This window comes from Dermacentor variabilis, chromosome 7, assembly GCF_050947875.1.
Source record: "Dermacentor variabilis isolate Ectoservices chromosome 7, ASM5094787v1, whole genome shotgun sequence".
Lineage (NCBI taxonomy): Eukaryota > Metazoa > Arthropoda > Arachnida > Ixodida > Ixodidae > Dermacentor > Dermacentor variabilis.
The window spans coordinates 129,672,833-129,699,425 of NC_134574.1; the positions used below are offsets into that span (position 1 = coordinate 129,672,833).

Below are 26,593 nucleotides of genomic sequence, written 5' to 3' on the forward strand. Positions count from 1 at the left end.
AACGCCGCTGCCACCGCTCCTTGCCTCGCCGGCGTTCTGAGACGTCTGGTGCCTGCCAGGGCGCTGTTTCCGCTACGCAGTGGGAGTGCCCTCGCGTGCTTCGTCAAGCCATGTCGCCCCCCCCCCCCCGCGTATTCTTAGAACACCGCGCGAGGATCTCTACAGCAACAGTAAACCTCGCTATTGCTTTCAGTACGTCCCCTTAGGACGAAACGTTTCCTTTTTTTTTCGCCAAGGCAGGGAGGGAAAACGCGTGATGTTGTGCAAGACAAGCGAGTTTTCTCGCTTATAACGATAATGTATGTATCTAAAGATGAGGCTTTACCCTCCGGATCTGTGCGCGCAACTGTACGGGGGAATCAGCCACGGTGAAAAAAAAAAGAAGAATCTTAATAACGTCATCATTACGGACTATCCGCGACCCATCGGTCAACTTCTATCGCAATGGTTCCTTTAGGTCATAGCGCCGATCCTTGCCGCAAACTCGAAAAGCATTCCTCTGTCTCCCACGGGTTCTCGTTTCCACGGGTTCGGCGGTCTTTGAAGGCGCAAGAACAACTGCTGCAAGCCCGCGTACTTGCCAACGTGCAACGTCTCTTGAATCGGCACAGACTCTGTGTACATGCGGCAGCGCGTTACTCAGGCGCAGTGAGTGAGTGACACTTTGACCCTGTCGCACGAGTCTGCGCGCGGTACTGTGGTAGACTGTTCTGACCGACAGCGAGCGAGAGAGGAAATCCCGGCATTTATCCCGGCATTTAGCCGGGACTTCCTGGAGCCAACGTTCCGACACGTCTTCGTCGTGATAGCAAAATGCTGATGCTCCTCTTTGCTCGCCGGTTGTTGATAACTTTGCCGCTATCATAGTTGCATACGTTTGCATTGCATAGAGTATTACGCACTTTGTGTGACAGCGCTTAAACTCGCCTCTGATATGGTTGCCCCTCCCCCCACCGCTTTTTTTTCTTTTTCGCTCATCTTTTCTGTCCCTTGGCTCTTTCTCCAGCACAGGACAGCCAAACGGAGATACTCTCGGACTTTCGACGTGCTCTCTCTCTCTCTCTCTCTCTCTCTCTCTCTCTCTCTCTCTCTATTGAAGATTGCAGTGCCTGAGGGCTGGAAAACGTTTGGCAACCTGTTATACGAGTAGAATCAGGTATTGAGAAATGTGAGATTGATCGCGACCATCTCGGGCTTCGTTTATCTGCAGGCATAGATAAACAAAGAGAGAATAAGGAAGGAGAAGGGGAGGGGGGAGCTGCGTTGCTATTACCAGGTGGCTGCAGCTGTAGCGCGCACCAGAACACGGCTAGCCAAACACGTGCCAGACAAAGCAATCCTTTGAAGCCACGGCTTCAAGGACAACTGCGAAACGTCTTGCATGGCTGCCGAACTGCTCATAGTGAGCTCTTTTCCATTTGCGAAACTGGCGACTAGGTAAGCAAAGAGATAAATCAGCACTGAACTTTGCATGACCGCGAGCCAGATCCGCGAATTGAAGCCAAGTAAGGCTCTAAGCACCGAGTTCAATACCGTGACCTCCGCACTGTTTTTCTTTTTTTTCATTTTCTTTCTTTATTTTCTTTTTGTGCGACGTGGTCTACCGCACAACAGATGCGCGTAAGTTCGGCCGAAGTGAAATACAGCCGCCGCAGCAGGACGTACATAAGTCACATAGCTTGCGCCATCACGTGACAGTGCGCACTGTGAAGTTGGCGTCAACATCAAAGCGATTCATTCATACAGCGCAAAGTCTGCCCTGTTCGGTTTTGTCGGCAGCCTATGTACCAATAACGTCGACATTTTGAACGTTGAGAAATGAAATAACTAGCAAATAATATGACAATTTACTGGCACGCACGCACGCACGCACGCACGCACGCACGTACTTATATTATGAGTATGAGTAAGTAAGTGAGTGGCCTAGAATCGGGTGGATGAAGTGAATAAACATAAATGATAATAGAAAGTAAATAAAAAAGGCAAAATTTTATAGCAACGATGAAATGCATAGGTTACCGTGATAAAGCCTAAATGACATGCTTACACGTAAAAAAAAAAATGGCAACTGCTCTAATGGAGCAAACAATAGCAATTTCCCAACCGTGATGGATGCACTATTATCATGCGAGAAAGGCAGATTACCATCTGAGCTCGGGAGCAACTTACGTGCTGGAGATTTCAGCGAGATTCGCCTACCTCCACATAGCGTATATCTACGTATATACGTATATGCGTATATCTCTCAGCACGAGAGGAGCTCTCATTGTGGAAACGTCAACACTGCGTTTTGCAATGCGTCATCAAGAGAAAAAAAAAAGGAAATCGCTATCAACCCTCCCATACAGATTTAACGAAGGTCATTACTGCAAAAGCCGCAGGAAGCAGTATCCATCTTACAGGGTCTTACGGTGTCATCAGTGCGCCATCGCGCGCAATCAAAATTCACCGAAATCGTCTCTCATTCCGAGCACTCGAACCAATGCAGGTGACCCTGCCTGCAAGCTGCGTGCAAGATTTCGTGAGCCACACAGCTTATATCCGTCCTGAGGGCATCGCTGAAAGCAACCCCGTCAGATCTTATCGCTAACTCTTAATCGCGGCTAAGAAGTCGGCACCACAATACCCATGTGTAATGGGGTGTTACACTCCGTATCGCACTAATGGGCTAGTGACGAGATATCGGGCTGGAACAATACACGGCTGCGGTAGCCAACTAAAAGACTCAATCCTCAGACTTCTTTCTCATGATTTCTTATTTTATTGTTTATTGAGTTTTGATCATAAGTACGTCCTTAAGCCAAATACTTACGCCGAAGAGACGCTGAGGGACGTACGGGGTGAACTTGAAGCACAGGGCTTTGTGTATGCAGAACGGTTGCTCTTGCATGTAATTAAGGCTTCCAGTGAGTTCGCAACTATGTTGCCCTTGCTGATGAGCTTTGAAATGGTTGAATGAATGAAAGCCTTCCGCAGCGGCCGCATACGTGGTCAGCCCACCTCGATGTCCATCCTTATCTAAAGTGTCAAGCGTCCTAGCGAGCGATCGCAAACGACGTTCTCAATTTACACCGGCGAAACTGCCCTCTCGGTTGCGTAAGCCTGCAATCCAACGAGCCGGCTAGTACTGTGAAAAGGTTTCGCCTATTTGCCCACGCTTCTAAGTCTTATCGACAGCCAGCTCGAACATCCGTCTGCAGGCGGTAAATAAATAAATAAAAGAAATCCAACTCGTCGAAAAAAAGAAAAGAAACCGCAATCAGAGGATTGGAGATCGGCACGTAGGCGAAGTGCAGTGAAATGGCTCAAGTATTTTTCCCAAGCCTATCAGTGATGAGTGTTAACGGGCTGTCCACGCATTAAAGCAAGTATGAACCAAAGAAAAAAACAATAAAGAGAGAGAAGAAGAAGGAGCACCATATCGTTTCGAGAACCCCCCCACCAGCATTGGAATCTGAGGTTCTTCATTGGGATAACAGCTCTTTCGGAGGGCAGACGACGTGAGACGCTGTTCGTCGTCTGCAATATCGTCTTTCTTTTGCAGACGAGTTTTTTGACGGCGCGCAAAACCGGTTCGAGCTGCCGGTCGCTGCAGAAGGCAAGTTTCTCGTCCAGAACGTCTCGTCTGCTTTCAGCCCACCAGCTCATATTCGTGGTCATCATCCATTATCCTTGTTGTTCGCTTTCAACACCGCGCGCGAAAAAAAGCCGCAATTGTTTTATAACCCCTCCACGCTCGGGGCGACCGCAAACCCGCCAAGAACGGCGTCCGTGACAGCAGACAACCAGGCTGAGCGGGATTTCGTAAACAGCGACAGAGGATTCCCGCCTTTCGACGATGGCCATTATAAATGCCGATCGTTCTTTACGACCCCGATCCGAATCGTCGAGGAAGGAGAAGCTTTTGGATATTTCCTGCGGATGTTGTCACCCGTAAAGCTTCATATAATGAATTGCCCGACGAAACTCGGCCTTTACATACACATATATTTACTTGTACGGTAGCTGGAATATTATAGCGGTTCACTCAGCAGAGGAACGATTGCGTGTTATACTTGGATTTTACCTAAATCCCGTTCTCCTGCCTTTAATCGGGTTTGTAACTTCCCAAATTGATCGTATACAACAATGTATTCTGTTAAAAATGCGACTGTTTGCATTGATCATACATGTGCGCAGAAACACATTGCCTCTGTACGTTTAGAAAGTAACGATTTCTTGGAAATTTTGAAATGTCAAGCGTAATAAATACTGACACAAGAACGTCTCGAAGTCATAAGCGCGGAAATGAGACAAATCCATAGAATACTTATCATAATTGCGACCCCAGAATAACCTCCCTAGTAATATTTCTTTCTTTTGTAGGAAATTGTGTTCCAGCTCAGATAAGAGGCGTCGAATGTGTGACGTCACACAGTCCACGCCACACACACATCGCGCGGAGGTGGCGCTGTTCTGCACCTGCCCGGCCTGGACGTTTAACGATGTAGCTGCCAGAGATGTTTGTTCTGTGCGGAAGTTTCATTATTATTCAATTTATTTCGCTATAACGTCGGGATGGACGCAGGCAATAATATAGTCATTCAACAAGGTAGACGGCGCGTGACCCATGCAAAGAAATTAAGCATATATATATATATATATATATATATATATATATATATATATATATATATATATATATATATGTGTGTGTGTGTGTGTGTGTGTGTGTGTGTGTGTGTGTGTGTGTGTGTGTGTTTGTGTGTGTGTGTGTGTGTGTGTGTGTGTGTGTGTGTGTGTGTGTGTGTGTGTGTGTGTGTGTGTGTGTGTGTGTGTGTGTGTGTGTGTGTGTGTGTGTGTGTGTGTGTGTGTGTGTGTGTGTGTGTGTGTGTGTGTGTGTGTGTGTGTGTGTGTGTGTGTTCTGCTCCGCCAGCGCACACAATCACCCTGTTCATATCGGCTTAAGTTTACAATGGAATAGCCTTACATGTGCTAAATACAGAGCTCAATAATCTGCGAGTTTTCCACAGCTTTATTTTCCAGCCTCAATTTGAGTTGACTGTATAGTAGCAACTGCAGTATAGTCTATCGCGCTCGACGGAAATGCATGTGTCACTAGGGGTTCCCACGCATTATCGGCATGTTTGTCGCGTGCTGTGCGATGCGCCGGCCTCGGCAAAAGAGCCGAATTGTGTTCTATGCGGTAGCGCCGGAAAGTACGTCCGAAAAAACTTCACTCGGCCTAATTAGATGGGAACGGAGACACCGCTGTTCTCGGCGAGCACTGCACCGATCTTCATGAGGAAATTTGCTGCATTTGAAAGAAGGTAAGATCTAGTACAACAGTATCGAAAATGTGGATTTTCAGTTTTTGCCATCAATATATCTAGGGAACCTTTTAAAGTTCACAAAATATCAGGAAAAACTCATGTATCAGGTTTAAAAGCCTGTAACTGAGCAAGGAGAAACGGTACTCAATTCTGTAATATATAATAATAATATTTGGGGTTTTACGTGCCAAAACCACTTTCTGATTATGAGGCACGCCGTAGTGGAGGACTCCGGAAATTTTGACCACCTGGGGTTCTTTAACGTGCACCTAAATCTAAGCACACGGGTGTTTTCGCATTTCGCCCCCATCGAAATGCGGCCGCCGTGGCCGGGATTCGATCCCGCGACCTCGTGTTCAGCAGCCCAACACTCTCAATTCTGGAAACTGCACCTAATAATACATTATGAATCAGGAAACCGCTCTGAAATAGAGCTCTAATTATTGAGTAGGTCTTTTGCGAAACACTCGCAAGCGTCGTAAATAGACGACGCTGTATATAATTTTTTTTACGCTTTACGTGCTGTAACAGATGCATTTGACGGAACGGCGATATCTGTTCTTCTTTTTTGCTTGAGAATCGAGCATTTGTAAACTTCGTGATTTCCAATTTCTTAAATTTAGAATTTCCGGAAACCCGCGTAGAAGATTCAAAGCCGTAAATCCGAATTCCGCTTCCTGCGGAGTCACCAGAGAGACAGAAGGGAGAAAGGAAAGGCAGGCAGGTTAACCAGACTGGGTCCGGTTTGCTACCCTACACGTGGGGAGGGGGAGTGAAAGAGACAAAGAGAGATAAAAGCTATTTAACTACATAGCAGAGCCGTAGCGTGATAAAAGTTAACCTGTTTAAAGCTGCGACAGACAGCAGTCCTAGATAACTTCCTGCCGGCACGCTAAGCCTAAAACGAGGTAGTACTTACCGGCCGTGCCGTGGAATGCGCCTCCGATTGATGGATTCACGTACGTCAGGCGCATGTGTGCGAAGCTGACTGACGAAATAGAAGAAATGATAAAGTCTGATAAGTTATAGCACAACAAGGCTGATTGATAAGTTGTAATGCAATCAAGGCTGACAAGTTGCAACGCAATCGCGTTCACGCGTGGACTTATGTGACACAGCCGCGTAATCGAACACTTCACCCTGTCCACGGCGGACACTGTCCCTTTAATTCGCTTTCTCTTCTTCGCCTGCTTTATTTTATTATTTCTCTTTCTTTTTGTCTGGCATCCGCCGGCGTTTGGCACGAGCGTTTGATTACTCCTCTCTCGTATTCTCTTTCGCACTCGGGGAGAAGAAGCAATATTCAACAGGCGCTCGAGAATCTATACACGTGCGCTTTACGCCGACGCGTCTTCTGGCAGCCGTCTGCCAGAAGCTGCCAACATGTCTTCTGGCACGCGTCTGCCAGAAGCCAGCCGACGACACGTCTTCTGGCTGTCGTCTGCCAGAAGCCGTCGCCGACGCGCGAAAAACGCGCAGGCGCTGGCGCCGGGAAGCGCCGCGCGACAGATGTCGAGGCGCGTGAACGCGGCTGACGCGAAGAACGTGGCATGGCGCGCATCCGAAGCGTCGAGCGGGCTGCCATTTGAGCGCAGTCCGTTTTTTTTTCTTGCTTTCTTTTTTTTGCGATAAAAAAAAATAAACGGAGGAATTGTTGTCGCCGTTTGCTGGCGATGGCTATACCTTTTTTTTTTCATTTGGCTAATAATACGTCGGATGAAAAAAAAAAGGATGTGTGCTTACGTTAGGCGGTGTACCTAAACAAAACGCTACACGTAAAAGTGCTAACAGTAAAAAAAAATCCTCTATCGAAATGTTCTCGCTGTAACAAAGTCCGCGAACGTCTTGGCTGTACGCAAGTTTCAGGTGCAAGAATGAGGGAGACGCGAGATGTATCAGAGCCAATGTTTGCCCGAAAATGCCAGGGTCGTTACAAAAGATGCTTCGAAATATAATTTTCACTGCTTGAGACGCAAAACGTACTGCATCGAACTTTTTTTGCAAACGTGAGAAAAGTTTGCTGCGAATGAAGTAAGCGGAGTTTTTTTCTTCGAGCCGCTGTGTATATAAGTGCAATTTGCCTGGGGTCAGTCGAGCAGAATGTGGCATATATACATACACTCCCTCGTCGTCCTGGCCGCCCGAACGCATCCGAGATGGCACAGGCTTAATTCCAAATAAATAGTGCTTCGTGAAAGCGCTTCCGAGGCGGAGACAACGTAAGAGGGTGTCGATGCGCCGTGGAAGGTGGTGGTCTATATCTGGCCCTCACGACGTCGATCAATTAACTGCATGTAACTGGACACTGTAGAACTCGAGGGCATTTGCTTCTTTCTACACGTTTTGAGCGCATGTGCGGAACATACGAACGACGTCATTTCATTTGTCATCTCCTTCCTCGTCTGCAGTAACGTGCAATTGGCGCACGGCCAGGCAAACATATCAGTAAAGTTTCGTTCGTTCTCCGTCCTCGCTTCACCGTTGGAACTTGAAGCTTCTCGGACGATGATCGGCAGTTGTTGATCAAACGCAGACAGGAAGCGATGCAGATCAGATGTACAAGAAATATTTATACGCAAACTTTTCTATATACATGGCAGGTAAAACAAATACATTACAAAGTTGAACAATTGAGAAACAAAGTCTCACTCCTCGACTGTCTCAATGACTGTTAGAGCCCAGACTCGTTTTAACGTACATAGCACGGAGCCTCACTGATCTATCAGCAATCCTGATTTCAGCCAAGTCTGAGGGACAGCATGTCGTCCCGATTTTTATAGCCCAATTACACAAAGAAAAAAAAAGGCGGTAGGGCTGTTGGCCCGTCCCACAGGTTCAGTTGCCAATCAGAGTCAACCGTTTGTTAAGCCACAACCCACAGGGATGGGCTTACTCTTCAAAATAAACATATTGGAAAACAAAGCTATTTTCCTTCTTCCCTAAAACTCCGATGCCCTCTCATTTCTCCGTAGTTAGTGACGGGGTCAGCAAAACACGCCAGGCCCGAACAAGTTATCGCTAGACCGTTTCAAATCCCAACGGCGTCTAGGCCGCAAATGTCTCGGAAGCAGGGGCATCGATACCACGTAGTGCGGCCGTACTCAAAGTTTGTCCGCGTGGGAGACTGATGGCCCTCCTTGTCCTTCAAACTTGTTGTCTACAAGACAAAGTTCTCCGAGTGCGCGTTTCCAAGACGCCGTCGTCCGAATGCACTCTTTACGTGTGCACCGCATTCCTACAGCGTGCACTGTAAGCTGGCCTTCGACACCACACCGGCAGCCGCACCCAACAACAAGGCTGGCGATTGCGTTCCGGGCGCGTAGAAGATTAGGTCCCTGCTCACTGCATGCGGAACGGGGTCAGCGTTGCTAAGCCCTTCTTAACCTCGGCGGCGCCTCCAATTAGTCAGGCACTCGGGAGCCACAGCCACAATACCTTGTACAGCGGTCCCTTTCAAGGCTGGTCTGTGTGGACTCGTGTGACCGTCGGCGGACTGCCAACACCGTGCGCACAATGCCGACTTCCCGGAATCGGCACTCGCCCACCTGACACCTGCCGCGACGCGTCACCCAACACCGCGCGGTGCCTGTGACCCCACATAACACAGCAACTGTCGCCCGGTTGACACGGGGGCAAGTGAACCCCCTCTCTATGCACAAAGCACGTGGCTGATTCGTGACACTTAAGAACCCGAACAATCAGAGCGACCTTACACGTCCCTCCTAAAGAGTATACTGGGCTCACAATGTGCCCAGCTATACTACAAGAGCCAAAGGGCGCTGTATCGTAAAATTTAGGCTCTGAAGGTTCCGTCAAAGAAAATTGACATACGCTGCCCAACACGGGTGCTGCGGAGCCCGTAAGGAACAGGAAAATGAACTGAAAGGACCACTAAAAAAAAATAATTTTCTCACAGCGATAAAAGAAAAGGGCGAAAGCTCAACACATTCATGACAGTGAGCATGCAAAAGAAACACTCATGTATGTACAGGAACACTCCAACGCACTGCACGGCACAACAGCAGCAAAGTAACATATGCAGGTTATATACATAGTATGTCCACAGTCTTATAACCCTCACACACATGGACGACAACAACCCCAGAAAGTTCCATCAAGGCTGAACTGTCCCACGCACACGTCCTTCGGGTGAACGGGAACATTCACGCCTGTCCCAGCTGGCATGGCTGTTTTTGTCTATCCTTTCTTTTCTGCTCTTTACTCGATTGGCTCCCATGAACGATTCGAGAGCCTTGATAATGCATCAATATTGGCGTTACATGTTCCTTTCCGGTGACGCACCGTTACATTGTAGCGCTGTAGTGAAAGCGCCCATCTTGCTAACTTGTCCCCCTGCGGGGTGCTAGTTGTCAAATATGACAATGGGTTATGATCAGAGACAACATTCACCACTGCTCCGAAAAGCCAGTAGTCAAATTTCTTGAGTGCCCAAATAATAGCAAAGGCTTCTCTCTCTATAGTCGACCAGCGCGCCTGTGTCGGGTTAAAGCGATGGCTAGCAAAAGCGATCGGCTTTTCTTTTCCGTCCGCTGACATTTGAGCTAAACAGGCACCGGCCGCCGTCGCCGATGCATCAGTGAATAGCCAGTACGGCTGATGAGGCTCAGGAGTGTTCATGGCGACGGCCTGACAGAGAGCTAATTTCAGACTTTCGAACGCGCACTGCGCTTCTTCCGACCATGGAATTGAATTAGGAACCCCTCGCCTTGTCAAAGCTGTAAGCGGGCTAGCCACGTCGGCGTAGTTTGAGACATAGTCCTGATAATATCCGCAAAGCCCCAACAGACTTCGCAACTCCTTCTTTGTGTGAGGTGGCACAAGACCTTCTATGGCAGCTATCTTGGTTGCCCGATCTGTGTCAAAGAGGAGTACTTGGTCCCCGACATTAAATTCTTTAGTCCGTGCCCTCCTAATGTAAACTTCAGCATATTTCCTCTGGCACTCGGTGCTTGTCAACTCAGCTACACTCGCGGCTAGTTCTAGTTGCTCCCGCAGCTGCTGCAAATACTTGGCAGGTTTCTCTCTCAGAGTTGAGGGCACCGCGATCTCACCCGTCCAAGTTTGCTGCAATATTGATAGGGGCCCATTTGGGTTTCTACCGTACAATAGCCTGAACGGCGCCATCCCGGTGGTATCATGCGGCACTTCGCGATAAGCCCACAGAACAAATGGGATGAGCTTGTCCCAGTTTCTTCGGTCCCGTTCCATTACATGATACAACATATTTTTGAGGACTCTGTTCCATCTCTCAACCACTACGTTGCCCTCAGGGTGTTCGGCAGTGGAGAACCTGGGTGAACAGCCCAGTTTTTCTAACATTAACTGTGTCAGTTGAGATTTAAAGTTAGTACCTTTGTCTGAACAGATCGTTCCCGACACTCCAATACGACTGAGAATTTCCAGTAAAGCCTCGCATGCGGCCCTCGCTGTCAGGGATCGGAGCGGCACTACCTCATTGCGTCTTTCTTCTGGTAGGACCAGTTGTCTGACCTTGACTCCCGCTAAGGAATCCCAATGGTACAAAAGTCCGTCTGACACGAACATGCTAGCTTTTCCATTTCTCGCATCATCCGAGGCCTTTTTCAGGCTTTCATCGGCTATCTGAGCAGCTCGAAATTCCTCCCGATGACTGGGCACCCCATTGATATCTTGTATCAAACTATTCCCTTGCAATTTAGGGATTTCATCTGTCATTTCTTCGCAACTTAGACCGCAGTCTGGCTCAGTGTTATCGACCATTTCGACTGATCGGACCCGAACGGAATTGGCTACCCGCGGAATATTTTCCTCTCCAAACTCCTCTTTTTCCTGCGCCTGTAGTAGTTCCCAATCTTCCTTTGACAGCAGGCAGTCAACCCCGTTTGCAAGTTCGTCTGTAACCGCGCACACCAGATCGATCCTCTGCGGTTGTATCACAGCCCCTGGGCGATGCATGCCTACGGGCAGCGTAGCTAGGTTAGCTCGAATGGTGTTTCCAAATGCCGACTCGAGTCTTACTGTTCGTGATTGCTCCTGTAAAACGATGGGCAACATACTTTTACGGACGACCGTTATCTCACTACCTGTGTCCAACACAGCTTCTGTTGCTATATTCCCGCACATGATAGGAATAAGGTCCAGCTTTGACCTCCCTGAACTAGCATTTTGAGCTACGACTTGCACTCTAGCGCTTAGCACCCTTTCTTGCTCTGGTGGAGGTTCTTCACTTACAACAGCAACCTTCTGTACCCTTTGTTTTTGCACAGTCGGCGCCTTCCCCTGCTGTTCTTTATTTGAAGCTTTTGGGCAGTCTCTGGCTAGGTGACCCTGTACATGACACACGTGGCATTTTAAGTTTGTCCTCTGCGGGCTAGCTAGTTTTGAGTGCTGCAGCAGTGAGGCTGTTGCGGCTGGCTTAGTTGCTCGTCCTTTCCCTTTAGCTTGCTCGAAAGTCTCGAGCACTTTCGCCACCTCCACTGGCTTAAACCAATCTTCACCCTCCCGCAAAAGAACATATTCAAGGGCTTCTGAGCTTAGACTGGCTTTCATACGGTCAGCGACCATAAGCTCCGTCATAGCTTCTTTGGTGTTTGCATTTCGAGATTGAAGGTAATAGGCCAAATAAGTTCTCCCGCGAGACGCGAACTGAGCCCAAGTTTCCTCCTTTCGTTTAGATGCCTTTTCAAACCTCTCCAAGTATTTAGCTGGCGTGAGCTTAAGTTCATCTAATACCGCCTTCTTTACAGTCTCATAATCTGTACATTCCTCGTCATTGAGGCCACGCAACAGATAACGAACCCGCTCGGCCAGCGCAGGCATGATCAAATGTACACGGCTATGTGCTGGTACTTGAAAAGATGCAAACAACTTTTCGACCTCATCAAACCATATCGGAACGTCAGCGTCACACGGCAACCGGTATGCCTTAAGCACTTTAGCACATTGTGCTATTCCATCCGTGATGGCACCGCGCCGATCGCTTCCTTCCGACACCGAAGGCGGCCTGCTCGACTGCTCGAGCTCCACTCTCCGTAGAGCAATGCGCTCGCACTCTAGCTGTAGGCGCACCTTTTCCAGCTCCAGCTCCAGGCGTCTCACCGCCATGGCCTCTGGATCTGTCGTGCTCGGAGCCTGAGCAGCGCCTTGCGTCTCACTATCCATTTCAGTATCCGACGTCTCAGACTCGGTCTCTCCGACGCGTTGCAGTTCCTGCCGTCTCTGACCCTCTCTTTGTTCAAATGCAGTATCAATGTTTACGTTAGCCTCAATCGCGTTTGCTGTTCTGCGCGTGAACACCATTAACCTCACTGAACAACAGCCATGCCAACCTAGACAAAACGCAAGGAATCCCGCTCACCCGTTGCTGCTGGGGGCGCCGCCTGACGTCCTTGTCCAGATGAATTGCAACCCTTGCGGAATTCGCTGGTGGCCCTCCTATTCCTTGCGCCTGGCTCGCTGCTCGTTGCTCGTTGTGGGGCTTGCCAATCCTGTCGTGCTGCGCCAGTAAAGTTTCGTTCGTTCTCCGTCCTCGCTTCACCGTTGGAACTTGAAGCTTCTCGGACGATGATCGGCAGTTGTTGATCAAACGCAGACAGGAAGCGATGCAGATCAGATGTACAAGAAATATTTATACGCAAACTTTTCTATATACATGGCAGGTAAAACAAATACATTACAAAGTTGAACAATTGAGAAACAAAGTCTCACTCCTCGACTGTCTCAATGACTGTTAGAGCCCAGACTCGTTTTAACGTACATAGCACGGAGCCTCACTGATCTATCAGCAATCCTGATTTCAGCCAAGTCTGAGGGACAGCATGTCGTCCCGATTTTTATAGCCCAATTACACAAAGAAAAAAAAAGGCGGTAGGGCTGTTGGCCCGTCCCACAGGTTCAGTTGCCAATCAGAGTCAACCGTTTGTTAAGCCACAACCCACAGGGATGGGCTTACTCTTCAAAATAAACATATTGGAAAACAAAGCTATTTTCCTTCTTCCCTAAAACTCCGATGCCCTCTCATTTCTCCGTAGTTAGTGACGGGGTCAGCAAAACACGCCAGGCCCGAACAAGTTATCGCTAGACCGTTTCAAATCCCAACGGCGTCTAGGCCGCAAATGTCTCGGAAGCAGGGGCATCGATACCACGTAGTGCGGCCGTACTCAAAGTTTGTCCGCGTGGGAGACTGATGGCCCTCCTTGTCCTTCAAACTTGTTGTCTACAAGACAAAGTTCTCCGAGTGCGCGTTTCCAAGACGCCGTCATCCGAATGCACTCTTTACGTGTGCACCGCATTCCTACAGCGTGCACTGTAAGCTGGCCTTCGACACCACACCGGCAGCCGCACCCAACAACAAGGCTGGCGATTGCGTTCCGGGCGCGTAGAAGATTAGGTCCCTGCTCACTGCATGCGGAACGGGGTCAGCGTTGCTAAGCCCTTCTTAACCTCGGCGGCGCCTCCAATTAGTCAGGCACTCGGGAGCCACAGCCACAATACCTTGTACAGCGGTCCCTTTCAAGGCTGGTCTGTGTGGACTCGTGTGACCGTCGGCGGACTGCCAACACCGTGCGCACAATGCCGACTTCCCGGAATCGGCACTCGCCCACCTGACACCTGCCGCGACGCGTCACCCAACACCGCGCGGTGCCTGTGACCCCACATAACACAGCAACTGTCGCCCGGTTGACACGGGGGCAAGTGAACCCCCTCTCTATGCACAAAGCACGTGGCTGATTCGTGACACTTAAGAACCCGAACAATCAGAGCGACCTTACAATATCCATGGATTGACAAGAGAATGTTTCTCTCTGTGTGTTCTTCCCTTGCCGCCGAACAAAAGAAACGTTGGACAGTCCCATTTCTTTTTGTACATACGAAAATAACTGTCTCATTTCCCTGCTATCCCTCTCTCACTGTCTTTCTTAATTTTAATGACCTATCGCCATCTCCGCACTTCTGATCGCCGTTCAGGTGACAGCAGCCAAAGGTATACCTACAGTGCGGGTATCAGTAACTCCTCTCCCCTGCCGTCCTAATCTAACTTTTTCTTATTTTTGTTAATAAACTAATTACTACTACCACTATTACTTCACCCATCCTCCTATGCCTTTCTCAAGGAAAATCCATAACAGAAGGGGAAAGAAAAGAAAGAAAATGTTCTGAGCCTAACAAAAGAAAAATACAACCTTCAAAGAATCCTGTCGAACAGCAGCGTTCGCCGCAAGCCTCACACTAGCGTCTTATGCGGCTATCGCGATATGACAAACGCGCTAGCCGCCGCGTATACGTGCAGCTCTTGCCCGAACCGGCGGCAATCACGCGAGAGCTTGCGATTCTCCGTATAGTCCGAGCACGACAACAAGCCGCGTGTATAAAGGCACTATATACGAAACGAATAGATGCCGCTTCGACCGAAGTGTGTACAGCACACATCGCGTGCGTCTTGCGCTCGCTATCGGATCTATGCGAACGACTGGGGCTGGCCGAGGGTGATCCGACGTAGTACGCACGAAAGAATCGCAAGCGCGCGTTCGAGAATTATACGACCGTAAAGAAAGCGAACGGCCGTTCTTAAGCGAAAGGTAATGGGATGCGTGGGAGGCGACCCTTAAACCTGCTCACGTCACCGCGAGTTCAGCCCTCGCGCATCGCACCGATGTATACCCGAAGTGAGCTCAGGGACAGATTGGTGTTTCATGTCGTCTTTAGTACACACTCTTAGAGAAGCGTACACCCCCCCTTTGGGGTGTACATCTGCCACACAACGATAATCGTCATCTGCCTTGCTTGCGTTTCCTTTGTTGAAAACGCCGCGCCCGCTACTTTCCTGTCGAGAATGCCCTATTACGCTGATAACGGGCATGCCGTTCGTGACTTGAAAGTACCGGGCTCGCAGCGTTAAAGAAAGGAAATGCGGGCAAGACAGATGACGAATATGGTTGTGTGGCGAGATACGACCGAAAGGGTGTAATTTTGCTTAAGAGTGTACGAACTGGTATGTTACGAACGTTGCGAATCGTCTATAGCAGATCTAGGGACTCGCGATACCGGAAGGAGTCGTGATTTATATCTATCTATCTATCTATCTATCTATCTATCTATCTATCTATCTATCTATCTATCTATCTATCTATCTATCTATATATATATATATATATATATATATATATATATATATATATATATATGTGTGTGTGTGTGTGTGTGTGTGTGTGTGTGTGTGTGTGTGTGTGTGTGTGTGTGTGTGTGTGTGTGTGTGTGTATCTGCATGCGCTGGAAATCACGCGATGAAATTAATGATAAGCTGAAGTAAAGCACTCATGCTCTCTATAAAGAGCGTTGCGACTACAGCGTAGAACACGAGTGAACCGCAAAGAATAATAGAATTTTTCGAACTAACTTGTCGAGGAATTCGCGCCAAATCGTATAGAACAGTGTGTGTCTACACCCGTGATCCCCACGGCGACCGAACGACCGGAACGACTGTAGCGCCAGATTGAGCCCTTAGAATGGAACGCAGAATGAATGGGCGATTAGAGCAGTTGACCTGCTTATCGATATCACGAGCCGCAGCGAAGGAAGCACATTACAGGCGTAAAGTCGTGCAGTCAACGCCTGTGCCGCTACACTCTAAAAATGTTTGCACCCTTTGGGGTGTATATCTGCCACACAACGATAATCGTCATCTGCCTTGATGCGTTTCCTTTCTTGAAAACGCCGCGCCCGCTACTTTCCTGTCGGGAATGCTATGTCATGCGGATAACGCGCATGCCGTTCGTTACTGGAAAGTACCGGGCTCGCAGCGTTAAAGAAAGGAAACGCGTCAAGGCAGACGACTAATATCGTCGTGTGGCAGATATACGCCCCAAAGGGTGCAAACTTTTTTTAGGGTGTACCCTAGCTGCCTCCTTTTAGGCGCAAGCATGAGCTGCTCGTCAACATGCAGCACGTTCGAGAAACGTTGCAGTAGCGGTCCGGCAAGCGACCATGTCACGTGCCTTATACTTTAAATATTTCGCGGGCTTTCTTGCAGAAAAAATGATCACGTGACAAGCAGGAATTTGGCTAGAAGCTTCAGAATTAGATGTTTCCTAGAACACTCTACAATGTTTCAAATTTGTGTAGCTTAGCCCTAAAATTAATACTCGCTTAGTTGGTGAGCTCATCTCGAGTATTCATGCAATTAAGCAGAATACAAAGAAAAAAAAACAGCGACTTGCTCCCCACGATAGTCGACAACATGCATTTGGTGGTGCGTCCTTCTCAACAGTGCTTCTGCATATTTTAGCTATTTGGCTTAAGTTTGCTGGGACATCCTGTGTGTTGCCCACGTAAAATGTTGCTAACATCGATGCTATTCCTTCGTACCGTTGCAAAAAAAAACATCCAACCCGCAGGGCTGCCACCATTATTAAAGCTAAATAGCACTGTCGTTAAATAAAGAAAAATGCGCACAATATTAAGGGTCACCATGCTTAGAAAGTACAGTCGGCGTCAAAAGTTCACGGATCACCGAACCTGAGAAAAAAAGAAAGGAAGGTTATATAGGGCACGAGGTCGCGGGATCGAATCCCGGCCACGGTGACCGCATTTTCGATGGGAGCGAAACGCGAAGACACCCGCGTAGTTAGATTTAGGTGCACAATAAAGAACCCCTGGGGGTCCAAATTATTCCGCAGTCCCCCACTACGGCGTGCCTCCTAAGCATATCGTGGTTTTGGCACGTAGAACCCCGGATTCGAGTTTAACGGTTTTTTTTTTTTTTTTTTTGTACGCGACAGTTGCACTCCGCGCCACTGCCCGTTGTATACAGGTCGTGAGAACCTATATACTACACAGGGAAACGGATTGCCGCCTATATTTCTCAGGTTCTCGATCACACTGCACTGATGGAAAGAAATTATGGTATTATAATTTTACTTCAATTAACCCTAACTAGCCTCAGGCTAGAGATTCAGAAGGATGGATAGGTGGGCTAGCTGGTAACGCATATCAATGAAAACCTCGAGTGTTATAACCACGAAAGAGGCCTAACATAACACAAAAATTCATTAAAAGGCGCGCCATCCTCTCATCTCGCCTTATATCGTAAGTCATGTCTGTGTAAACCCATCTTCGAAAACGCAGTCATTATGTCCCGTCACCCTAACCAAACCACACGAGAAATCACGGAAACCTATCATATCACCAAAAGTGCCGCTCTGTGTGTAAGCCAACCATCTATAGAACTACATGATAAAGAATTCAATTTTTTATCGATCGATATTCACACGTGCCTTAGATGCGTGCCGTCTGTTATACCTCATCTTGACATGCGCGAAGCGTCCATACTTTCTGCATATGTATTTTTCAATACGTGCATTAAACACCAGTCGCGGGGGATCGCGTGTGGCGTGTGTTTCTTTCTTTGCGTCTCCCGTGTTTTTTTAGCGCTCGAAGATTTTTTTTATTGATAGGGATTCAGGGCCACCATTTCCTAGCGATGCCATCCGTTCGATTTTATGCCACTCTTGTCGCTCAACTCTCGCGGCCCGCTGATGCCATCGGCAACGCGACCGCAGCGTCCCTCTGACCAGTGACGAAGCGCGGAGAGCGCGAAAAAAAAAAGGAATAGCGTCGGAAAAAAGCATCGCCACAATATCACCGCGTTAAAGATTTTTTTTTTTGTCAATTTTAATTCGAATAAAATTAATGTCATTATTAAACAATACATTCTATATTGAGGGTTGGTCAACCTTCGTGCTTCCTGAGTGTCACCCTCTCTTGCGAATACATTTTTTTTTGTGCGAAGCATACTAGCCGCACAACCACGCTCTTCCTTGCTGCGCCGCGCGCGGCCGCGTAGCTACCACATGACGTCATAACAGCTGCGAAAGCGGAGGCTCAACTCGTGCGCTCGCTTGCGGCCGCGTAGCTACATAGCCGGGTCTCAGCTCGTGCGCTCGCCTGCATGAGTTGTTTCTTCGTCTAGCCGAACCAAATATAGCCAAGCAACAGCAGTTCACCAGGCTAAACAGTGGTTCAACAACTAAAATAAAGGCTAGTATGCTTCGCATTCTGGGTTTAACCTTAGCTAAGCCACAGCCATTTTTTTGTAGCGTTCCATTTTTGTCTCCCACTCTTTCCCGCCTTTTGTCACTGGCGCGGACGTGACTGCGCCGTTATCCATCGGGTCGGCCACACGGCCACGACGTGCGACAAGAAAAGAAGAATGGAACGTAAAAATTCAACGTTACGAAACAAGTGGAACGCAAAGGGGAAACGAAAGAAGGAGGGTGTGTCGCGTGTGCTGGGGGGCGCTCTACTATACGCATACCCGAAGCAAAAGAAAATGGGAGAGATGCGGGGTTAGCGAGCTTGTCAGGCTTTTTGACGTCCACGTCGTTGACGGCCGCTCGCTCCTGACACGCGCCCTGTGTCGACCGACACAACACGTACCAGAACACAGACCCGGTATAATATCGCACTCGAAATGCCAGATTGGGACCAGACGGGGCCTTGTCACCCGTCTACCATTCCGGCCTTGGTATAAAATTGATCGCAGCTGGCACGAAAACCACGGGATGGAGAATGTCGAAGAAACGCGCTACGGCGATGCTTCTCAACGCGTGAAAGCGGCCTATATTTTTTTTATATGTCCTAGCGTTCCCAGCAGACGCGTACAATACACGACACTGCGGAGGATTCATTCACTCGGTCACCCGTTTTATCAACGCGTCTGATCCCTATACTCACAGCTCAAGGCTAACCATGAAGTCGAGAGCCTGATGAATGAAACCTCGTCTATGGACGGAAAGAATCATGGCGAAAAACAAAAACACGCGCCGACCAAAGCAAGATATATCTGTATACATAAAACATGGGAGCCTTGTTCACAATGAAGGGGAAAGGGGAAGGGTTCGGGGTCACACCGCAAACGCGGGATTGTCGCAACCAGCCTTCCCTTTGTTCCCCTTGACTGAGAGCAAGGCTGCCGTGTGTGTGCGTTCAGCGGGGGGGGGGGGGGGGGGAGGTACGAAAGGTCACGTTTTAAAAGCGAAACGTGCGACAGGAGCATCGGTCGATACGGCAGGAGGTTTAAATCATTGTTCGCGCAGCATAGTGAACCGCCGTTCACGTAGTTCGCGCTAACCTAATCATCATCATCATCATCATCAAAATCAACAACATCATAAGCCTATTCATGTCCACTGCAGGACGAAGGCCTCTCCCTGCGATCTCCAATTACTCCGCTCCTGCGCCAACCGATTCCAAATAGCACCCAAAAATTTCCTAATTTCGTCACTCCATCTAGTCTTCTGCAGTCCTCTACTGCGCTTCCCTTCTATTGGTACCAATTATGTTACCCTAATGGTCCAACGGTTATCTAGTCTGCGCATTACATGACCTGCCCAGCGCCATTTTTTTTTCTCTTAATGTCTATTAGAATATCGTCTATGGCCGTTTGCTCTCAGATCCAAATCGCTCTCTATCTGTCTCTTAAAGTTATGCCTAGCGTTCTTCGTTCCATCGCTCTTTGCGCGGTCCTTAACTTGTTCTCAAGCTTACAATACGTCAAGTGACCGACTCGCAGTGACGTAAGCCGGGAGAGGTCTATTGCACTAGCGCATGCCCGATGTGGAGATCTGCGGCTTCGGTACCGCAGCAAAGCAGTCCATGGATGCTAGTAACCTCTAGACCGCAATCGCGCGTACATACACTTCTATCGTGCCAACGCCACGTGACTCTTGATCGCCGCGTGTGTGTAACGCTGCAGCATGGGCGCGTGACTGCGCATGCGCGCGCACACCCGAGCAGATGCGGAGAGGGCTGCGTTTGCACAGGTTGTGATGTGGATGCCTCTGTTTGGGCAAGGGGCGTTTGGTGCGACCTTGCACTGGCATTGCAACGGCACAAACTGATGCAAGTTCCAGCATGCTTCATAAAGCATTGAACTCTTTCCTTACCGGGCCCAGAGGAAAGCGATCAATTTGATCGACAGTATTTTTCGACGCGCTGTTAATTAAACATTCCCGTTGTAAAGGGTCCACGAATAAAGCCATGAGCCGTCTTAAATGGCGACTGCACTTCAACTGTTGGTCCGATTTTAACCATTTTTGCGCCACACTGGGGGAGTCTGTAAAGAAATAAAATATCGACAAAAGGTATCGTCGAAACAAGCCTTCAAGAGCTGAAACTTGAGCGAGTTTGTGGGACTGCCATACTTGACTTGAAGCGAAAAAAAAAAAAAATATACACGGGGGCAAAGGAGCACCAGGCAGGACGAGCGCTTCTACAAACAAACAACTCAAAACTTGTGCTTGGGGTCGATTCGGCAACATAATTTGTTAAGCGATAGTAGCAGTGAAGACAGACACACTGAGCTTCTGTCTGGTTGCCTAATTTCCCAATACGACGTCTACGCCGTTTTAGCGATGTCTCAAACATCAGAACATGCTCAGGAGTGCGTGTTGCTTTTGGCCATTGCGCGGTGATTCACTGCTTTCACGCATGGCATGGGCGTCTTTATGGCTGACACTTAGGCCACCAAATTTGCATAATACATTGTTCGGCGTGATCTAACTTACAGCATTTGGGAACCAGGAGCAAGGTACATATTTCGAATATTTCAGATTGTTTTTTTTTTTTGCTCCTTGGTACTCATACAAAAATTGTTAATTATTACATGCTCATTGAGGTGCTTTTTTAAAGTTTCACATAAGAATTATCAGAAGCGCTCTCAGCAATCATTTCTGCTCCCATTCAAAGCACCAGCAATTGGGGTACAATTTAATGTATCACGGTATACGGTGCGACTAATACCATCATGAAATGAAACTTTTATAACGCACAAGAAATGAGAGCATTTCTCGTGGTATAGATCGAAGTAGTTAAAGTCTCGTTGTACGTCGATTCAGACAAGGTACGTTAGACTCTTCGCCTTGCTTGCTCGGCGTCTGCCTTTGTATCTGGGAGACGGCTCTATGGAGGACTGTTTATTCCGTTAAGCTTGCCAGCCACCGGGACGGTACATTGCGATGCAAATAATATGCATCGGCAGGAAGGAACGAGGCGCGAAGTTTCGAAAAAAAAAGCAAAATACGAAAGAAAAACAAAGAAAAGAAACGACGGGGCAGTCCCGAGGGAAGCTTCCTTCGGAAATTTCACTGACTGCCCGGCTCAAATACGTTCTTTTTTTTTTACTTTTGTCTTATTTTTCTGTGTCCCTCATGCTTCCTCGGGTCCCCTTGTTTATTGCCCCTGGTGTCCTTCTGACTATATTCCCAATTGCGCGCACTCTGGCATTTCTTTCCCAATTTTGGTGCGACTCAACTTGTTCCTGAAGCCCTCCTATATAGTTCTGTTTACTTATTTATTTATTTATTTATTTACTTATTTATTTATTACCAGCATATTTGTTCTCGCTTACACGTTGCCTGCATATTATGACGAATACTACGCATTGCGTATGCAGCGCTAGCATATATTGAGGACGCCGGAGGCAAAGGGTCTCCAGCGCAGTGCATTCCACTCACCGTGCAGAATCGAAAGAAAGTCTGTCCACAAATAAGCCGCGCATACTGCTCTGCTCGCCGCGTAAAATACGCGCTATGCATCGCATTGACCCGAGCACTGGTCTGCATACCTCCGCGACCCGAGCCAGCTTTTGTGCTGGGGCCAAACCTCGAGCCGGAAGAACCGTGCCCGAGGACTGCGTCGATCTTGGCGGGGAAAGGAGGAAAGAAAGCAAAGCCAGAAGCATGAGGCTGCGTTAGCCTCAGTGATCCTATCAAATCCGCGAAAATAATATCGTCACGCTGCAGTGACGGCGAAGACTCGGACAGTGCCAAAAGTGTGAGTCGCGAATCTAGCTCTTTATTGGGCGGACCTGTGCCCAGAAAAAAAAAAGAAGCAAGTCACGCTCGAAGCGCACTGTAAAAAAAGCGGCGAGCACAGTGGTCGACAAAACCTGGGGCCGAATTCGCAAATTTTTTCGTTCGTTAGCGGTCTTTGCTCTTGCCTGACCACCTTCGATAACGGTATCATACCTGTGTCACTGGGTGGCCAGTGGCCGAATGGGTATATGCCACATCGGGCTGCTGAGCTGAGGTTACAGGGTTCGGAACCAACTTGGGTCACTGAGTACGCGGCAATGTCTACGTACACACGTATGCCGGTTTTCAGCGAACCTTTAATACGACGACATGGGTCACTGTAGGCACAGGACTGGGCCTACCCAGTCCTGTGCCTACAGTGACCCATGTCGCCGCTGTTCGAAGAAGCTCTATGAATCTGGCTAGGAGTACTGGGTAATGTGTACCACTCGATCTGTGCTGTTCTCTGTCAGACTCTCCAGTGCGCCTTGAATAGACTGGATGACAGGCCATTTACAGAAGCAAAGATCTTGGGAGCCTGGCCTCACAGTTCATTCGCCCAGAAAGCAGTTCGAGCGCTTCTTCACTACCTGAAGGCAACAGACTTGAGTGCTCGATTATAGACATCCTGCACCTTAGTACATGTGAAAGTGTGGTATAGACTCATGCTCTCTCTCTCTTTCACTCCCCATTCCGCTCCCCAGGTGCAGGGTAGCAAACTGGGCTCAGTCTAGTTAACCTCCTCCCTGCCTTTCCTTCTTCCCTTCTCTCTCTCTCTGTGCCGCTCTACAATGAACCACTTTGATGCCAAACTTGGGCCACCGGATTTGTGCCGGTAGGCGTATGCCACTCTTCAAGGAACGCCGTTGATTATCGGTTTATTATTATCAGATCGTCACCACATTATCAGTGGCACATTCTCATGTGCCACTGAGGATGCGCAGCTCTACAATGACCGAAACGATCCACAAAGTTTTCCCGATGCCGAGCGGAATCGAGCCCAAGGACAGCAATCCGACGCACTATAGCAGGCTGCGCCATAAATACACTGGGTACTGGGTACAGCTACCCAGTACACTCGGTACAACTTGCCTCTCTTCAGTTAACCTTTCACCGACTTGGGTCACCGAGTTTGTGCCACTGGGTGTGCATCGTGCGGGCATCGTACCTGCGACCCTCCGCATGTGTCAGTGGTGGGAATTGCAGCTCGGACAACACTGACAACCGATCTCATCGCCTTCATTTAATGTTCATTTTATGTCTAAAACATTGCCGCAGCTGCTTCCAGCCCTCCCTTCAGTCGACAGGCCCGGACGTGCAGTTTCGGGCAATGTCTCTCTGTTGAAACTTCGGAAGCGTATACAGTCGAAAGCCTTTACATCGAAGTGCTTCGGGTCTCCGAGATCATTCGTTATACAGGTCACTTCCTTGTAAAGGTCGCGCATCGCACCGCTCACAATAGAACAGGGACATAATTATTCCTTCGTTATACAGGGCATTTCGTTGTAGCGGCGTTCGCTGTAGAAGGCGCTGGACTGTATTGAGAAAAACCTGCACTATGTGAACGTTCCTTTTTTTAGTGCTGCATGGAAATGGTGGTTTGAATAATGTATGTCGTTCGCCATGTCTTTCGTATCCAGCCGAGAACGATCGGGTTTACACTGCGGGAAAGTGGTATGCGCTCGCTCACCATTCGCTCCGGTGGCATTCTCGTTTCTGTGTAGATCTGCGAGCCACGGTGGCTGTGTTTGAAGACAGCAAACACAAAGATGTCACGCTGCGAGTTTCTTGCGACGCTGTTTCTGCCAACGAAAGGAGACACAGTCCCAACACTGTCCTTCGAGAATGCGTTTTCATGTTTGCGTTCATGTGTGCTTGTGCTTTCCGCGTGCCTGCGCTTGCTTCTGTTTGTTTGTTTGTTTGTCTGTGCATGTGTATGCAGGCGTGTGCATGTAAATCTAAACAAATCCATAGCCGCCAGCCCATCGTGGGGCGGCTGCGTACGTAAAATACATTCGCAACCTGCGTTTGTCAGCACGCGTAGCATTGAACTTCTAAAGTTTCTCATTTTTGGGCCGCTATGCGGAACTTCGCCGATGTTTCCTATAACATGGAAATGCGGTATTTAGAAATCGACAAACAGCCACGTAAACTCGCTCTTTCTCCCGGAAAACTCGGCATCCGGATGACGCATGGTGCTAACCTACACACATTTATCAGGCGGTTATTAAAAAACCAAATATTTTTAAATGCTTCTTCCCCTTTTTTTCTTCGTTTTTGTTTCTTCTTTCTGACGTGATAATATAGTATTCGTGCAGTCATGCTTGCGGCAGCAATAAATCAGCCCTGAAGTCGGTGCCGCGCACATCGTACACCATCTGCCGAGTTCCCGCCAGGCCTACCACTCGACCACCTCTTCTCCTCCCCCCCCCCCCCTTCCCATCAACTTTCGCGGGTCGCCCTCTGCGCTTTACGGAAAACTGAGTCACCCACATTACACAGCATATGTGCATGTCTCTGATAGCGTAAACTATGATTCTTTTCGAGCTTATGCGAATTCATAAATGCCGAAGGCGCACACCCATTTCAATGCTTTCCGCGGCTCGTGTCACTATGGACGTTTCAGGTCACGGACTAAGTGTCTGTCCGCACGACGTCGCGTAGCTAAACCGAAAATGGTTATTTCTACGACGTGACGCCCGCGCCAGGAGCGTAGCGCGTGAATGGTTTGCAGAAGCTTTATGCTATAGGTTAGGTTAGGTTAGGTTAGGTTGGCTAGGCATCGTAGACATGGCAAGCCAGTCGGCCGAAACGAGGGCTTACATCGCCCCAGCGACGTCAGCAACAGCTCTCCGGGCCTTCGAGTACGCTTCCTAAACCTCTGTGCGTTCGTCTAAATTGCGGTTGGTATAAGCGTCCTCGCCACTTCGTGGGTGAATGTGGCAAGCTGTACAAACGCGCCCGCTCGCACCTGCGCCAAAGTTGGCGCGGCCGTCGCGTCGTATATATATATATATATATATATATATATATATATATATATATATATATATATATATATATATATATATATATATATATATATATATATATATATATATATGAATCAAAGTTAGGGATCGCTGTCGGTGATCCGAAGCATCACAAGCTCTTAACTGGCATTAGATTACAAAAAAAAATTGTCAGTTTCGCGGCAACTGCGAAGCATTGACAGCGATGACAATGGTTACAGCGTAGCGCTGGCACCCCTGGCTTGGGACCGGGCCCACACCTCGCGACTCAAGTGCCCGTGCAACGCCACCGCGGATCACAGTTTCCAGGATTGGCCTAAATTCGATTACACTCTGTTTTTATGTCGGCGCATTTTTTTTTTTTTTTTTACACACGGTCTTCAATATCAGCCCCCACATCACTCGGTGAGAAACCAAGCCAGCAGACGAAGGAAGCTTTCATTTAATAACAAAAAAATAACAATGCTATTCAAGGCATACGTTTGGTACACTCGGGATACTCAGATAGCGCTTGTTGTTTTTGTCGCGTGGTTGCACATAGAGCAACACCGGTCGTATATGCGCATAATGTGATTCGTCGGCCTCGCTACCTTTTTACATTCTACGCGGTGAGAAACACACTCACTATCACGCCAAAGCCTCTCAACCGCAAAGCATTGTCTCGGCCAATCGGTTGGCTTTAAGTCAGAAACGTCATTACCAACCGGCATCCACGCAAAGTGGCCGAAGTTGCAAAGGCGCCGTCGCTTAAGAAACACTCACGTTAACTTGGTCACATGCACATCTCCGCTGACAGTCGTGCTCCAGCGAACCTGGTAAACTTCGGACACGAGCCGGTGTCGAATCAACGCCGAGACAAGCTGTCCGTACCAGACCGCAGGCGGCAGCGGAATTCCCCGGAAAATGATTAAGCGTTCCTTCACGCCCGTGGGCCCTCGTGGGCCTGATGCCCTGTCCGGGCATCCCCTCCCTCGGACATGCGGAAAACGGCGCGTACTACAGGTCGGAGAGGAAAGGTGTCTCAACGATTACTTGCACAAGCGCGATGACAGTGTGCGTCTCGGAGATGACTGACGCCTCGACGTTGGCCGGAAAGCGTGCCGATGTTGACTTACTTTTGAAAAAAAAAATGCACCGTGTACTTACGCGGTCGCAAGTGTGTGTTCTCACCGAGCGGTGGTGCTTAAATGACGGGCTCTCCGCTGACGCGCGAAATCGTAGGAGCTCGGATAAGAATAAAAAAAAAAGTTGCGCCATAATTGTGTCAGCAGACCTTTAATCGACTTGACTGTAGAAGAACAAACGCGAAAGGTAAACCCTCCTATGCTGCAAGGAAGAAAATCACGGATGCACTCCTTGAAATCAGCGCGGGAAATGACAGTGACACGAGCAGGAGGAGATGCGAAGAAAAGAAGGATAC

General features: G+C 48.6%; 1 protein-coding gene across 1 annotated transcript in view; it reads right to left on the reverse strand.

The window, feature by feature from the left end:
* The window catches only part of LOC142587915 (sperm-specific sodium:proton exchanger-like), a 289,836-nt gene that overhangs the window by 244,029 nt on the left and 19,214 nt on the right, over positions 1–26,593 (reverse strand). The window lies entirely within an intron of this gene.